Source organism: Sorghum bicolor, chromosome 7, assembly GCF_000003195.3.
Source record: "Sorghum bicolor cultivar BTx623 chromosome 7, Sorghum_bicolor_NCBIv3, whole genome shotgun sequence".
NCBI lineage: Eukaryota > Viridiplantae > Streptophyta > Magnoliopsida > Poales > Poaceae > Sorghum > Sorghum bicolor.
The window spans coordinates 7717402-7732812 of NC_012876.2; the positions used below are offsets into that span (position 1 = coordinate 7717402).

The following is a 15411-nucleotide window of genomic DNA, read 5'->3' on the forward strand; positions in this document are numbered from 1 at the left end:
GAAAACAAAAACTAATTGCACAGTTTGTCTATAAATCGCGAGACGAATAAAAACGAAATTACTACAGTAGCAAAATCCAAAAAATTTTTGCAACTAAACAAGACCCTAGAATGGTTCCTAAGCCTAGAAATGGAATGAGCTAACCGAATGAGCCCTAATTCTTCTCCCATTCAGCTGGAAGCCTGGAACTCTCGTCTCTGATCTTGGGTTAACCTGCCGGATCTCATGCTAGATCTTGCTAATCTCCCTGACAGCAACGTGCAGCGTGTGGCCCTTGGATTGGATCCTGGTTGGCTGGGGCAAGAGTGACATGATCCAGCTGCTTCCGTATCAAAATCTCGCCACTCCTGCTCCTGATAATAATCACTGATTTGACACAAAAATTAAAAGCGGGTTTGCCGGGCGATGAAAAAAAAGCGTCGTTTTAATTAGATTTGCTTGCAGTCAAACCATCTGGATTTGCCAGTACGTCTCTTTGAACATTAGCTTGAAACATCCGAAAACATTATCTCAAAAATATTTCTATAATATAATATTGAGATGTAGGTCATTTTGAGAAGGCAAACATGTTTAGTTTTGACCACTACTAGCTCTAAAAATTCTAAATAGATTTTACAAAGTAAATATCGGTGCTGCTAATTCACCGGCAAACGTAATTTCATAGCATAAAATATCTCTACTCTCAATCAGTCCGATGAATTGGCTGAATGACTGGTAGATTCGACAGCTCAAGCGCACAAATTTAATGTCACGTATATTTTTATAGAATTGGCTAGCCAAATTTTGACATTGTAAATCGTGCCATTGTCCACATTTAAAATGAGATGGACTATATACATATTATATATTCAGTAAAGATAGTGGACAAAGCTTGGTGTAAATAAAGACCTTGTCCATGTCCAAACAACCAAAGAGAGCAGAGCACGAAAGGTTGTGCTGTCGATCGTGTGTGGGGCTGTACGGCAGCTGACGCTGACAGTGACAGGCGACTGATGCGTGCCGGCTGCCGCCGACCGCCGGTGGCTCGATCTCGCCGGCTCCGAGCTGGCGCAATGAATGGCGGCACGTCGCTGCTGCCGGTGCTGTTGCCTGTTGGAGATTTGGCGTCGAGAGCGTCCGTCGCCCTGTGACCAGTCGCTGTACCATTCTTCTGAGGTCAAATGACTTATTGTTTTTTTTGTTTTGTTTTGTGTGTGTTTATTGTTTATCATTACTTTTGTGAGTCTCACAAGTCACAAAGTGGCTGCCATTTATGAAAACATTTGTCCAAACGTTCAAGATTAGCAATGAGAAATTGGCAAAATAAAAAAAAAATCATCTCTCCCTTCCTCGCTAGGTCAGATGATTTATAGAAGAAATCCAGGTGTTCTAGAAAGACCCAACTCTAACTCCCTAGAAAGCGATGCGAATAGGATCTTTGTCTTGCGATTTTCTCTCTGGATTATATTGCCCTTTATGCAATGCAAGATTAAAAAACATAGGAACAGAAAGGTATAGCAACAAGATAGGAATGCAAGAGTAAAATATAGGATTAAAAAACAGAGGAATTTAGTGGGGATGGTTGTTTGAATTGCCTTTGGGAAAACAATGTTTTTTTAGATGGACACACGCCTCAATCCTACGCGATCAAGCAAGAAAATAAGGTTGGATTGGATGGAAACTTTCCTGTGGTTTTTCCTGTATAGAATATGTTGAAACTTTTCTTATAGAGCTTTGGTATTTCAGTAATGTTGTAACACGGGCATATGTTCGTCCAAATGCGACCACAAGTGCCACGGGAGGGCGGGCCTTTGCAAGCCACCGCGCCGTCGTTGCCCACCACCACCACAACCAATACCCGACGCCCTTAGAAAGGGAGGGGCCGGGGGGGTGGCCAAACCGGCGATGGCGTGCAAGCGGGCAAGGGCCGGACAACCGGTGGGCGGTGTCCGTTAGGGCGACAGCTGCTTAGTTGCCGGTGGATTGGAATTAGGGAAGGGCAGGAAAGAGCAGCAGGGGTGGGCGAACGGCGGTGAGTTGGCTAACGAGATAGCTAGTGGACAGGGCGGAGTCGGAGGTGGTGACGGGTAAGAAAGAGGAGGTAAGTCGTCCGGATTGGGATAGGAATGGCAAGGAAGGAGCAGTGGGGGTGGGGTGCCAACGGTGAGGTAGCCAGCGACCAGGGTGGGGCCGAAGGTGGCAGTGAGCAGTGAGGAGGAGTAAGATGAACGTGAAATTTTTGCAATTTGGCCCTTTTTTGAAACTTTTTTGGGAAAAAGACCCCTGGCGAAACAATTTTCAAAAATAGACCGTATTTCGGCGTTATGTGACCGCACGCCGAGGATTCGCGTCTCGGCGTTGTGTCATTTAACGCCTAGGTTATGCCACGTCATCGACGACCTTGGTCGTCCAAAACACGTGGATGGGACCTCGGCGTCATTTCAATTGACGCCGAGCCGCGGATGTCGGCGTTAGCTGCTGGCACGCCGAGGTCTGGGGCGCAGGGTGGACGGCCCATTTTGGCCATGCGGCCCAAAAAGCTCGGCGTGCTGCCATTTAGCGCCGAGCCACTGACCTCGGCGTTGAGTCGGCTGACGCCGAGGTCTGGGCTATACAGAGCCGCGCGCGGCCTTCTTCCTCCTCCCTCCATTCAGTCTTTCCTCTTCCCACCTCTCTCTCTCTCCTTACCCCGCCGCCCCCTCAAACCCTAGCCATTAGGGAGTGGCTAGGAGCCCAAATCAGCCCCTTCAAGTTGGTCCCGAGGTAATACTCCTTCCCCTCTTCCATTCTATCCGTGTAGATTTTGCTGCATTGCTTGTTTTCGTTGGAAATCCTAGGATGAAGGTGGTGGTTGTTTATTTGGTCATTGTGTTAGGGTTTGTATGAGTTTGATTGAAATGTACATGCTTTGGTGTTGTGGAGACCGTTAATTAGTATGTTGTTATGTTCAAACCTTAATAGGTATTGCTTTTATCATTGTGTTAGGGTTTCTTAGTTATTGTTATTTGTTTTTAATGAAGTAGATATTTATATGATGATATATATATATATATATATATATATATATATATATATATATATATGATAATATTTCGATGTGTGATGGTTGTAGATGGATAAATTAGTGAGGTTGCATCATGGAGGCCGTGTTGTTAGGACAAGAGATGATAGTGTCAAATTTGAGAAAATGAGTGAGCAATTGTTGATTTTTGGTGAATCGCCCACATTGGCCCAATTGTTAGAGGAAGTGAAATTAAAGTTAGGTTGGAATGATGTGGATTTTGTTCAGATTCAAGGCGTGATAGATGTTGGGTCGGCAAATGGTCCACGTATCAAGCGTTTGTTGCCAATATCAAGTGACTTAGAATGGACTCATTACAAGGCGGTTGTTTTGGCCTCTGAAGTCCGTTCTTTGGATTTAGTTGTTAGGAAGGAGTCATCTGTAAGAGTAGAATGTCGACCGTCCCCCGCTCGTGTAGATGTCGGTCCTTCTTTGGAAGAAGAAATAATTGTCACACAACCATGGTATGGTGATAGCCAAGTGGTAGTATCACAGGAGCATGATGAATATGGTGGTGCTGAAGGGCTAGGTTTTCCCGAGCATGGTGTTGGATGGGCTGAGGACGATAGATATGCTGAAGACAATACAATGGAGCATAGAGATGTCCAGGGCAACACTGACAATGAGGACAATGATGACTCATATGTAATAGGTGACTCAGAAAAGGGTTTAGATGACGCTAGTGGTGATGATTCCATTGATGATGACCTTAGTGATGAGGATGATCTTAGTGGTGAAGAAGAATTTGGCGATGCTCGGGCCACCAATCGATTAGATATCGAAGTAGATGGAGATGATGAGATATTTGAGGATGTGGCGGATGTTGACTCCGATGACGATTGCCCCGTTCGTCGTCTCACTGAAAGGGAAATAGAGATTTTGAGGAGGGTGTTGCCTGATAGAGAGCCTTCAATTGGTGATTTCGAGGACCTTAGCCATGGTCATAGGGCTTTTGCTGATGGTGGGCTAAACGAGAGCAGCATCCCTGATGTTAGTGTTTGTCCCATCATACGCAAGGGTTTATTGTTTGCCACAATGGATGAGTTGAAATCATGGTTGCAAGAGTACTCAATTCTCCACCACCGTCCATTTCGGGTGATCAATTCATATAAGGAGAAGAGGTACACCGTGGCTTGTGAGGAACAATTGTGTCAATGGAGAGTATGTGCTAGGAAAACAAGGCAGGCAAATGGAAGATTACCTCAGTTAATCAACCACATACTTGTGCTAGTGCTGACGCAGAAGACACTCATTTGCAGCTCAACTCTAGGTTCATTGCAAGGCAATTGTGCCCTATTGTGAAGCATATGCCAACCATAACGGTGTCCGCGTTGGTTGACACAATCTTCCAACTATACAACTACTACGTGAAGTATGGAAAAGCATGGAGAGCAAAGCAGCGTGCATTGGAAATAATATTTGGTAATTGGGAAGAAGCGTATGAGCGCCTACTGGTAATGTTGAACGCAATGAAAGCGGCAAATGGGGTTGATGACCAAGAAGAGATTGGCATGTCACAGCTGGGTGATGCTCCACAAGGTACGCAGGGTGCCTCTACCTCTGGACGTCCACAAAGGGCGACCCGAGCTGTCGAGAGGTACACTCCCGGTTCCCATGCGCTGCCAAGGGAAAGGCGTGGTGGTCGGCGTCCACGTTAGGGTAAAAACTTAAACCTTTCATCGTACATGTTCCTTCGTTGTCCCATATATGTGTGTTCCTAAGGTGCCCCCTACATCTTGTTCACAGGTCACAATATGGATGAGCGGCTTCTTTTGTCTTCAATGACTTTGTGGATGGCTCGACAATGTCAAATGAACTATGTGCAAACTCTATGTGTGAACGCCAATTAACAATGTGTAATGAACTCATGTATGGACTATGTGTCAACGACTATGTTATGTATGAGCTACTCTAATATCCAATCAAGTATGGACTATGATTGAACTTGTGCGCTCATGTATGGAATATGTGTCGATTATTTATTTACGTATGTGTGTATATAATTTGTATTACTATGTGACTATGGTTTTCTATTAACAATTTGTACTACTTTGTCAATGGCTAAAAGATTTGGCGAAAATAAATAAAATGCTGAGGCAAGACCTCGGTGTTTATTCATTTGACGCCGAGGTAGGGGGCCAGACCTGGACCTCTCTGAGTTCGATGTGCTCGACACGCCGAGGTAGCCAACCTCGGCGTGCAGCTAGGCCACGCCGAGCGTGAGACCTCGGCGTTTATTCATTTGATGCCGAGGTAGGGGGCCAGAGCTGGACCTCTCTGGGTGCGCGGTGGTGGCCACGCCGAGGTTGCCAACCTCGGCGCGCAGCCAGGTCACGCCGAGCCCGAGCCTGATGATTTTTTTTACTTCGCTTTACATTAATTTTTTAGTTACCTTTTCTAACATATGGAAATTGGACTCGTTTTTAGTTACTACTATTTAGTAAATTTTAATTTTACTTAAGTATTTACAAATTATAATATATACAGATTGTTTAATTAGATTTTATTTTTTCATTTGTTTGGAGACCAAACTATTAAATTTTTCATTATAAAATAACTTATTTAATAACTTCAAATTGGACTCGTTTCCACTCAACAAATAATCGTTGGCGAAGTCACAAGGACATGTACCACTAGTGGGAGAAGCAATCCGTGGCGTCGCACAAAAGTCCTCAACATACATAGACATGTACCACTAGTTCGGACTCAAATATAAAGAATTCATTACATCCTCAAATACTATGGACCTCTAACTAGAAACATACATAGACATGTACCACTAGTTCGGACTCACATATAAAGAATCCATTACATCCTCAAATACTATGGACCTCTAACCAGAAACGTAGCCAGGTAGCAAATCGTCGTCGTCGGACTCACAAGCCTCCACCACCACTCCTTTTGCCTTTTCCGCCTTTTGCCTGTAGTAAGCAGCCTCAATTTCATCCACGGCTTGTGTTAACCATTTCTCGTCCTCCTCCTCCTCTACCACCACCTTCTTTTGGCTATAGTAAGCAGCCTCCGCCTCATCCACGGCTTGTGTATACCATTCCTCCTCCTCGTCCTCCTCCACCTGCAACACAAAGTCCGTAGCGCGGCTGGTTTCGCCTGCATTGTGCACATGTACATTATGGTCTTGTTGAGCCATCTTAGAAGCATCATGCTCAAGCACAAGTTCGGCGAGAGCGTCCAATCTCGAGTTGTCCTCCTCATCCATGTTGTTGTCCGCCTCTTTGACTTCAGCCTCCTTCATCTTGTCCGTAGCTATCTTCTCTAAATAACTTGAACGAGCCACATCAGCGGCCCTATCTCCGGTGCATCCAATCTCTGTAACAATGAAATTGCAATTGTTAGAAAAACAAAAGACATGAAACAGACATTAAAATTATTATTACTTACTAGCACACAATCTTTTCTCTAAACCCTTCATTTCGTCATACTCTTGAAGTACAGCTCTCCAAGAGTTCTCCTCTTCTTTTTGCTTGATACCTTCAAGCCTCCATTTCTCCCACGTTACTTTTGCGGGGCTATTGTGACGGCCCTCTCTTGCTTCACGACGTGCGTCCTCTTTGTAGTACTTCACATAGTTGTCCAACAGCTGGTTCCCGCATCGAAGCTTAATGCCTAGTGCTTTCTTTTGCTCGCAGGTTTGGTAGAAGTCTCTTTTCCCATGCCAATACTCCCAGTCACATTTCCTAGTGCTCTAATGTTGAATAAGAGATGATAATTAGTAAGAACACATATTGTTGTTCTAACATTATCGAAAAAAACAGGAGCTCACCACATCGTAGTATACCATATGACCACAAAAATATCCGACTCCTAGTTCGGAAGGAACTAGGCCGTAGCTAGCCTCAACACCACACTTGCACTTAACCGGAGGCGCTGCGGTAATAATCCTGTCCTTTGTTTTCTTCTTTTCCTCCGACCAATGAGACTTCGGACCATATAGCCACTCTCTGAAATGACACTTTTCCATAGAATAATCCTGCCACAATTCAAAATCAATGGACTTCGAGCATACTATATAAGTTACTTGTAAGAAACCAAAAGTGGTATACTAGGAAAAGTGACTTACTGGATGCTTGTTGGGACACACAAACTCAAGACCTCGCGTCTGCTCTACCATAGCTCTGTCACCACAAAAGCACTTAGGAGGGTCATCAAGGCGTCTTGTCGTAGCTACTTCCTTCTCCTCAGAAGTCATCGGTGGGGGGTTTGGTGGTGGCGGCACCCAACGTTTGAAGCGATCACGTGGAAACTTCCCGTGCAAATACCCGCAAAAAGCAAGAACCGTGGGTCAAACTTGTCGGGGCCGTCGATCCACTGGAAGAAGAAGCACTTCTCATGGTCCTAGAAAAACAAACAAATAAATCATGCAAAGCGTTGGTGCAACCATAAGCTACATTTTGAACATTCAAACACAATTTCATAAACTTACATTGAATTGGCCACATGTGTAGAAACACCGTGCAGCGGTGTCAGGATGCCTAGATTGCATCACTTGTGCTGGCTTTTGACAATCACAATTTGGAACCGGGAGGTCCGGAGGTACCGGGGCATCCACACAAGAGGCGTCCGCATATAGCTCCCTCGGTCGACCGCGTTTTTTCCAATACTCTACTCGATACAGGTTCATCATCTACATAAACAAGTGTTACTATAACTAATGCCACATCTAATACACCAAGACATACAACACTAAGAGAGGACATGAATCGTACTTACTAAAAAGTTAACAAAGTGGCCCAATGCACTAAAGAGTAGCAAAACCCTAAAGAGTAGCAAACCCTAAACCATAATCCACAACATACAACACTAAATGAGGACATGAATCGTACATACTATGCCATAGTAAACACGCATTTGAGTCAATTACTCATTGGATAAAAGGCATTTCACAAATGACATGTAGCAAACCATTAATGACATATTCCATAAAAAAACCACCACTAAAACAAGATCCCAATGGATGAAAGGGAAGAGAGGAAGGAGTAGTACCTTAGGAAACCGTTATAAGCCTCGATCCGACACCTCTATGCCTGGTTTTAGGATTTAGGGTTCGTGGGAAGAGAGAGGAAGAGAAAAAAGGGGATGGGCACAAAGAAAGAATGAAGAGAGGAAGAAGAAGGGGCCTTGGCTCGGGCTGGTTAGCCAGAGCTCGGTGTCGAGTCGTGTGACGCCGAGCTACGAGGCTTGGCGATAAAGGGCAAAACGCCGAGGTATGTGGGCCGCCGTGCGAATTGGGCCTCGCTGTGTCCAACCGCTGACCTCGGCGCTAGGTCATTTAACGCCGAGGTATGTGGCTCGGCGCAATGTCATTTCACGCCGTGCTCTGGCCACGTGTTTTCGACGACCATGGTCGTCGATGACGTGGCACCACCTCGGCGTTGCCTCATACGACGCCGAGCCACATACCACGGCGTACTGTATGAGAACGCCGAAAAACGGTCTATTTTTAGAAATGGTTTTACGAGGGGTCTAATTGTAGAAATTGTTTTGAAAAAGGGCCAAATTGCAAAAAAAAAAAACTACTAAGATGAACAGCATGGACGTTGCCTCCGTCTGAACATCCGGGTGCTAGCTGCGCTGTTCCAGCTTTCCTATGAACCAAACGATGCTAGGGTACTCAAATTATAAGGAATCCAAATCCTACGTTTTTTTTTTCCTTTGTTTATTATCCTCTGTTCCAATTTCCAAAAGCCCCTAAATAAAGGGTTTATGAAACGACGACCCTGCATTCTAAATAGAGCCTACTGCTAGTTCAGCTGTAGGGCCATTATCCTATGGTTCCCAGAAGTACATGATCTGCGAAACACACACACACACACATATGAGGAGAGGACGCATGCAGGGACGTACGAGGACCCGACGGGCGTGGCGAGCCCCTGCACCAGCGGAATGAGGTCGTTGAAGGGACGCATCAAGCAATGTCTGTCCTGATCCTGCTCATTCATGGCCAAAAAGGCGCGTGAAAGCCCCACACCACACCGCCTCCGTCGCCGCGCGGTGCCGGCCGGTGCCCTCGCCGCCAGGGAACGGTACCACTGTACGCGGTGCATTGTGCATTTTGTGTGTATGCCTCTCTAGTCTCTACCCCGTTGAAAATCATGTTGCTGACCGTTTGCCAAAGAACATAAAGAAAACTTATGGTGTCGTATATCTCAATACAAAGCCTGGTTTAAATCAAAAAGGTTTTGGATTTTGACACCGTAGCATTTTCGGTTATATTTAACAATTATTGTCTAATTATGGACTAACTAGGTTCAAAAGATTCGCCTCGCAAATTACTGACAAACTGTGTAATTAGTGATTTCTTTATCTATATTTAATGTTTCATGCATATGCCACAAAATTTGATGTGATGAGAAATCTACGCATAATATTACCGAGCGAATTAAAATTTCTTATTCCTAATGTTGGTCTATCACGCTCTCTAGTCTGTCTGTCTGTCTGTCTCTCCACTTTTCGTCCCATCATTATTTTACGAGTAGTATTATTACTCATTATTATTTTCTATTGAAAAGGACACTAAAAAGATGAATTCTATTTTTTCCCTCGCTCGTACACTTGCATGGCTACAAGAGCTCACTCACATCGTATCACCGTGCACGGTGACAACAGTACGGGTGATATGACTACATACGACCCCTAGATTTTCTGTCGACATGTATGGCCATCTTCTGATTAATGGTCATTGTGTGTTCGCATCCTTCGCTTTCAGCTCATTCATTCTCTGCAAACTAATAAACACCCCCGTCTTCAGAGACTACTGCCATCGATCTTTTCTCCACTGATGTGTGTTCACCACATGCATCAATATTTTGTTTCAACTTGTATTGTATGTAAGATGTTCATGGAGCTAAGGGCTATATAAACCCCCCAAAGACAACCTCTTGGGAGCCACACTCTCCAACACAATCAATCAACACATAAGCAACACCCAAATGCCCCCTTGAGCACACACACTCTCTCTTCTTCAACCCTCCTCTCCCTCCCCTCTCTCTCTCTCTCTCCCCTGCATTCTTAGGCTTACATGGCTCAGCAGCTCGTCGGGCGAATCACAATGGAGGTGGCGCCATCCAAGCTGCCGTCGATGAAGACCAGGCGTGCCAGGCTCCTGACGAGCCTCGACACGATCGCGGAGGACGACAAGGAGGCAGCCATGGAGTCACAGTCACCAAGGGCGCCGCCGCCGCCTCTGCGCAATGCGAGCTGCGGCGGCGTGGAGGTCATCGTCGACACCCCTATGCACTGCGCCGACAAGCTGGCCTTCCTCGCCCCCATGGCGAAGACCGAGTGCCTCAAGATCAAAGCCTAAGTTTGGTAGGAGAGAGAGATGAGGGTGAGGGAATCATGGAGCTGGAGAGTCTTGCTCTCTTGTTTTAGTTCTGAGCATAAGGCAATCCCTTTTTCGTTTTACGTACGCTATAGTAGCTGTCACTGTTTTGCATTGCTATGTTCATGGTGGGGCACTAGTAAGAACTATTACTAATAACGTGGTTTTTTGCTTCTACCCTTCAATGTGAAGATAGAAGATCAAGAACACTACTGAATCAAAGTCTGTATCTTTTTTCAGCCTTGATTAGTATGTTTTTTAATGCCACTGATATATTCATACATTAGCTTTTCTTTTTAATTACTGTGTCACCAGGTGTCCCTGTATATAAGCGTGGTTAACTTTGAACATGGATGGATCACAAGATTCACAACCCATCCAGAATAATCTAATATTATTCAGCTTCATGTGCTAACTATGGAAGTTCAAAAGCGTTAGTTGACGGTGATGGACCAACATTCCTAGTGCTCCCTCCATTCTAAACTGTAATTAAGTTGTTTCGGATTTATTCCAAGACTATGTTTGTATCTTTGGAATTAAATTTATTCTAATAAACATAATTTAAGTGCATATTAATTAAGTTAATATTGTTGTGTATGAAATATATTTTATACTATTACTATCTATGCAAGGGAGATGCTTATATGTTGTATTTCTATTATAGGGAAGTGTGTTAAAGATTGTTATAAGTTACAGAGTAGAAAAATAGCATAGTAATCTATAGACACTGTTCGCCTAAACGGCTGTTTAGACTGTTTAAAAGTCATGTAAACGCTACACAGTGGTACACTATTTTTATTTAATAATCCGTTTAGTCCGTTTAATTGACCGTTTAGTCCGTTTAATGGACTGTTTAGCCTGAATAATGGCTAAACGACAGGTGTTTACCGTTTAGCGTTTAGGAAAACATTGTCTATATAATCGTTTCTCATCTCCCACCCTATGAATTTGAGATATACTTATATGTGAACTTTGGAAAGTTGTGGAATCTCAAATTCCAAACCAAATAGCCTACTCTATTGAGTAGATTCCAATTTCTCCAAAATAAAAAGATCCAAACGGCCCTTAAGTTAAATGTCTCTAACTTTGTCCAAGTTTATATAAACATACAAACATCTATAACATCAAACAAGATTCATTTGATACATATTGCATTATTTGATATTGTATATGTTAATACTCCCTCCGTTTCAAAATAACCGTTGTTTTCGCTTCTCGAGAAACAACTTCAACTAAATATATTTTAATATTAATATTTATGGTACATAATTAATATTATAGAAAAGATCTTTGAATCTAGTTTTCTATAAATTTATTTAGATATACAAATATTACACATATTTTTTATAAATTGAGTCAAACTTGTGGCACAGAAACCCAAAACGATAATTAATTTGGGACGGAATGAGTGTTTTTTCTATAAATTTACTTAGAAAAACAAATTACAATTCAAATGAATAGTTAAAAATTAAACAAATGCATTTCATCTTATTAGGAGATTATAGATGATCGTAATCATCCTAAGGGCTCACAGTTATTTTAAAGTATCACAGTGAAACCCATTATGTAAACTTTCTTCTTCTGAATGAAATATTTTTTTTTTAAAAAAAAGCACCACTACGGGTCGTTTGTGGCTTCTCGCGCGTGGGTTTTTGTTGTGCAATGTCCTTGGTGAGCCGTGGTCTTCAACCTCGGGTCTTTGGCATTGGCAAAGCATCTACTAGACTATATACTACATCACCCAAAAACACAATGCCAGGCTGGACTCAGCGCGTCGGGCCGCCCTATTCGTTTGGCTCAGAAAGTACTGTTGATTGATTTATTATGAGAGAAAAATATTGTTGAATGATTGACAGATTTGATTGATAAACTTATTTTTTGACAACTCAATCGTGCACGTATCAGGAATAGTGTGCTAGCCTAAATTTTTAGCAGAAGGGAAGGAGTAGTGTGTTAGCTGCATTGGGTTAGTTGGATCGAATCACCAAAACATGCTGAGGCCTTGTTTAGTTCTAAAAACTTTTCGGTTTTCGAAACTGTAGCATTTTCGTTTTTATTTGACAAACATTATCCGATCATGAAGTAACTAAGTTTAAAAGATTCATCTCTTGATTTACAGATAAACTGTGTAATTAGTTTTTATTTTTGTATATATTTAATGTTTCATGCATGTACCGTAAAATTCGATGTGACGGGGAATCTTGAAAAGATTTTGGTTTTTGAAGTGAACTAAACAAGGCCTGAATTTGTGTCACTTCTCTATCTAATATAAGGCTGAAAAAAGCCCATGGGCCTCTTCCCATGCCTAGGAACAACCGTGACGGATTGGGCCTCTAAGAGTTTATTTTTTGTGACTATTGGGCCTCTAGGGTTAAGTTGTCAGTAGTTTGAGCAATTCCGTCTGATCACTCTTCTGAGTGTAATAGGTAGGCATCAACATATTCTGATGAAAAGTTTTTTTACCTTAAACACATGACCATGTAACGCAACGAACCCATCCAAAGAAATGTCCTTCGAAAAGAATCAATCCATTGTTTGTTCCTACTCCTGCACGAACTGCCTGATCTGTCAATGGGGATTAGAGTAGGTTCATCATGTGATTCAGTGTAGGCTATAGGCGTCATGATTTCTCCAGTCCTTGCAAGCTTCTGTTCCACCAATGCAAGCCATCTGCAATCTCCAAGTCAGAAGATGCAGTGTGTTACAGTAGCCAGTAGCGTAATGGTTGGTTGCAGGCAACAGAAAAGATACAGCTACGGCTTTAGCTTTTGGTGGATCTTGGAAGGAGACATTTGGCATCAGCCATCAGCTGGTAGGTGCATCGGAATGGAGTTAGCAGCTAACTGGAATCACTCTCAGTGTCTCTGATTGATTCTTACAGTAGTGTGTAAAATATGTGCTGCTAGCTAGTAACCATTGCCAGCATGAGCTAGTCTCCGTCAGGCCAGCATCTCTCTCTCTCTCTCTCTCTCTCTCTCTCTCTCTCTCTCTCTCTCTCTCTCTGTGACAAATGTTGTCTTTTCAATTCCTCAAACCCTGAAAACAATTAGATATAGGTAATGACCACGTTCAGCAAAGGAAGAACTAAAGCATGAGTAGTACGTAGTCTTTTTCTGATGCTTTTTGGTTCTCCAAGGACAGATATACACGAGTCATGAGGGCATCAATTGCTACCCGGCCGGCTCTGAAATTCTGAAATGGAACCACTCGCTGTTCTCAACTGCACAGCTCATGAATCTTCTTTTAAGGACACGGCTCATGTGCATGTTTTTTTCAGCACCCCAGTTATATATATGCATAATAAGGCCTTGTTTTATTGTTTAGTTCACGTTAAAAACCAAAAACTTTTCAAGATTCCCCGTCATATCGAATCTTACGGTACATGTATGGAGCATTAAATATAGACAAACACAAAAACTAATTGGACAGTTTGCCTGTAAATCGCGAGATGAACCTTTTAAACCTAGTTAGTCCAAATAAAAACGAAAATGCTATAGTACCCAAAACCAAAAAAATTTCAACTAAACAGGGCACTCACATTTTCTGAATCTGAAACGGCACACTGTTACCGCTAGCACCATGTACCTACAACTCTTGCAAACAGATTTGGAGTGCCTCAATGTGTAGTGTAGGTAGGCCTCGAGTGTGGTGTGGAGCACGACTAGGGGCTTTGTGTTGTGTGGATGGACAGTGAGAGAGGCCAGAAAGCAGGCACATGTGTTGTTGTGCTTGACGTGTCATGATCATCGCCGGTCCTCTTCTTGGGAGCAAAGCAATGCAACGCAACAAAGGATCGGATGGCAGCGCCGGCCACGTCTTGGATACATTCCCCATCAACTCATAATAATCTCTTTGGGTTGGGTTGGGTGCGCCCGTAACAACCAGTGCCTGCCCAAATGGGGCAAATTCAGCGTAGCTGCCAATCTGCCATGGAGAAAGTTCATTGTCATGAACAAGCCTAGACACACTTGTGGAGTAGTGGTAGATCTTTCCCAACGGGATTCTACTTTTACCATTTTTATTTACTATATATTCCTTTTCTCTTTTTTTTAAACTTATTTACTACTATTTCTTTACCGGCATGAGTCTAGTAAAGCATGGTTATTACCCGATTTATTTATTTATTTATGCAATTTACCCCTTTTGTCAAAAATACTGACTCTCAGGGTTCAAAGTCTGAATTATGTCTCCTAGTGATGTAAATATTTTTTTAAAAAAAAGGTCAAATTGCAAAAAAAAAGAGGGGGTCATTACTGGTAACAAATAGCCGGCATTTAATTTAATTTTCTGATGAAGCTTTTTCACCTTTGGAACTTTCGAATCAGAATTTTAGTCTGCAAATGGTAGAGTGTGGAAATGTTCTTTCAACTAACTGGAGTTCCAGAAAGAGTGCTGATACCATCGAAGTCTCGTTTGGAGGAAACATTGCAAAAATCAAATCTTTGTGCTGGATGATTTGTCGTCGAAGGCGCAGGAAATACCGTGTCAACGAGGGGTGGTTTGGTAGAGAATGGAAACCATCGTGAGCCGCATTTGCAAATAAAACATTGTGGTTGAGAGAACTTGTGATGCAACTATATAATATATGTGTGTGGCGAGGCGCAAAAAAAGGTTTTTGTTGTGCGTTTTTTTTTTGTTGTGGCACGCCTTTTTGACATTGTGGGATGCTAGTTTGTTTCCTAGCACAAAAAGGACTTGCACCGGAACAAACTCTCGCCATGGCTTATAGCGGTACTTTCAGCTATGGCTTTTCAACCAAGTAACGCTTTTCAGTCACTCAAGTTTCAGAAGAACTTGCACTGATACTTTTAGCTATGGCCTTTTAGCCAAGCGAACAGTCCCAGCGGAGCGGTAAAGACGGGTACTTCCATTATGTTAGTTCACAAGCTCTTGGAGTAATGCTGTTATAGCAACCGAAAGTGTGCACATATTTTTCAACAAAGCTATCATATATTATTACTATAGCATGCCCTTCCTCTTGCCATCTCTAGATGATTAATGGATCTCAAATTTTTTTAAAAAAAAAGATGGT

General features: G+C 42.8%; 1 long non-coding RNA gene across 2 annotated transcripts; it reads left to right on the forward strand.

Moving 5' to 3' along the window:
- On the forward strand, positions 8986 to 10981 carry LOC110437130. 2 transcript variants are annotated; one of them, XR_002455261.1, is made up of 2 exons: positions 8986 to 9089; positions 10695 to 10981. It is a non-coding gene; the product is annotated as an uncharacterized LOC110437130 (long non-coding RNA). The 2 variants fall into 2 exon arrangements; XR_002455260.1 differs by having other exon boundaries at positions 8986 to 9081.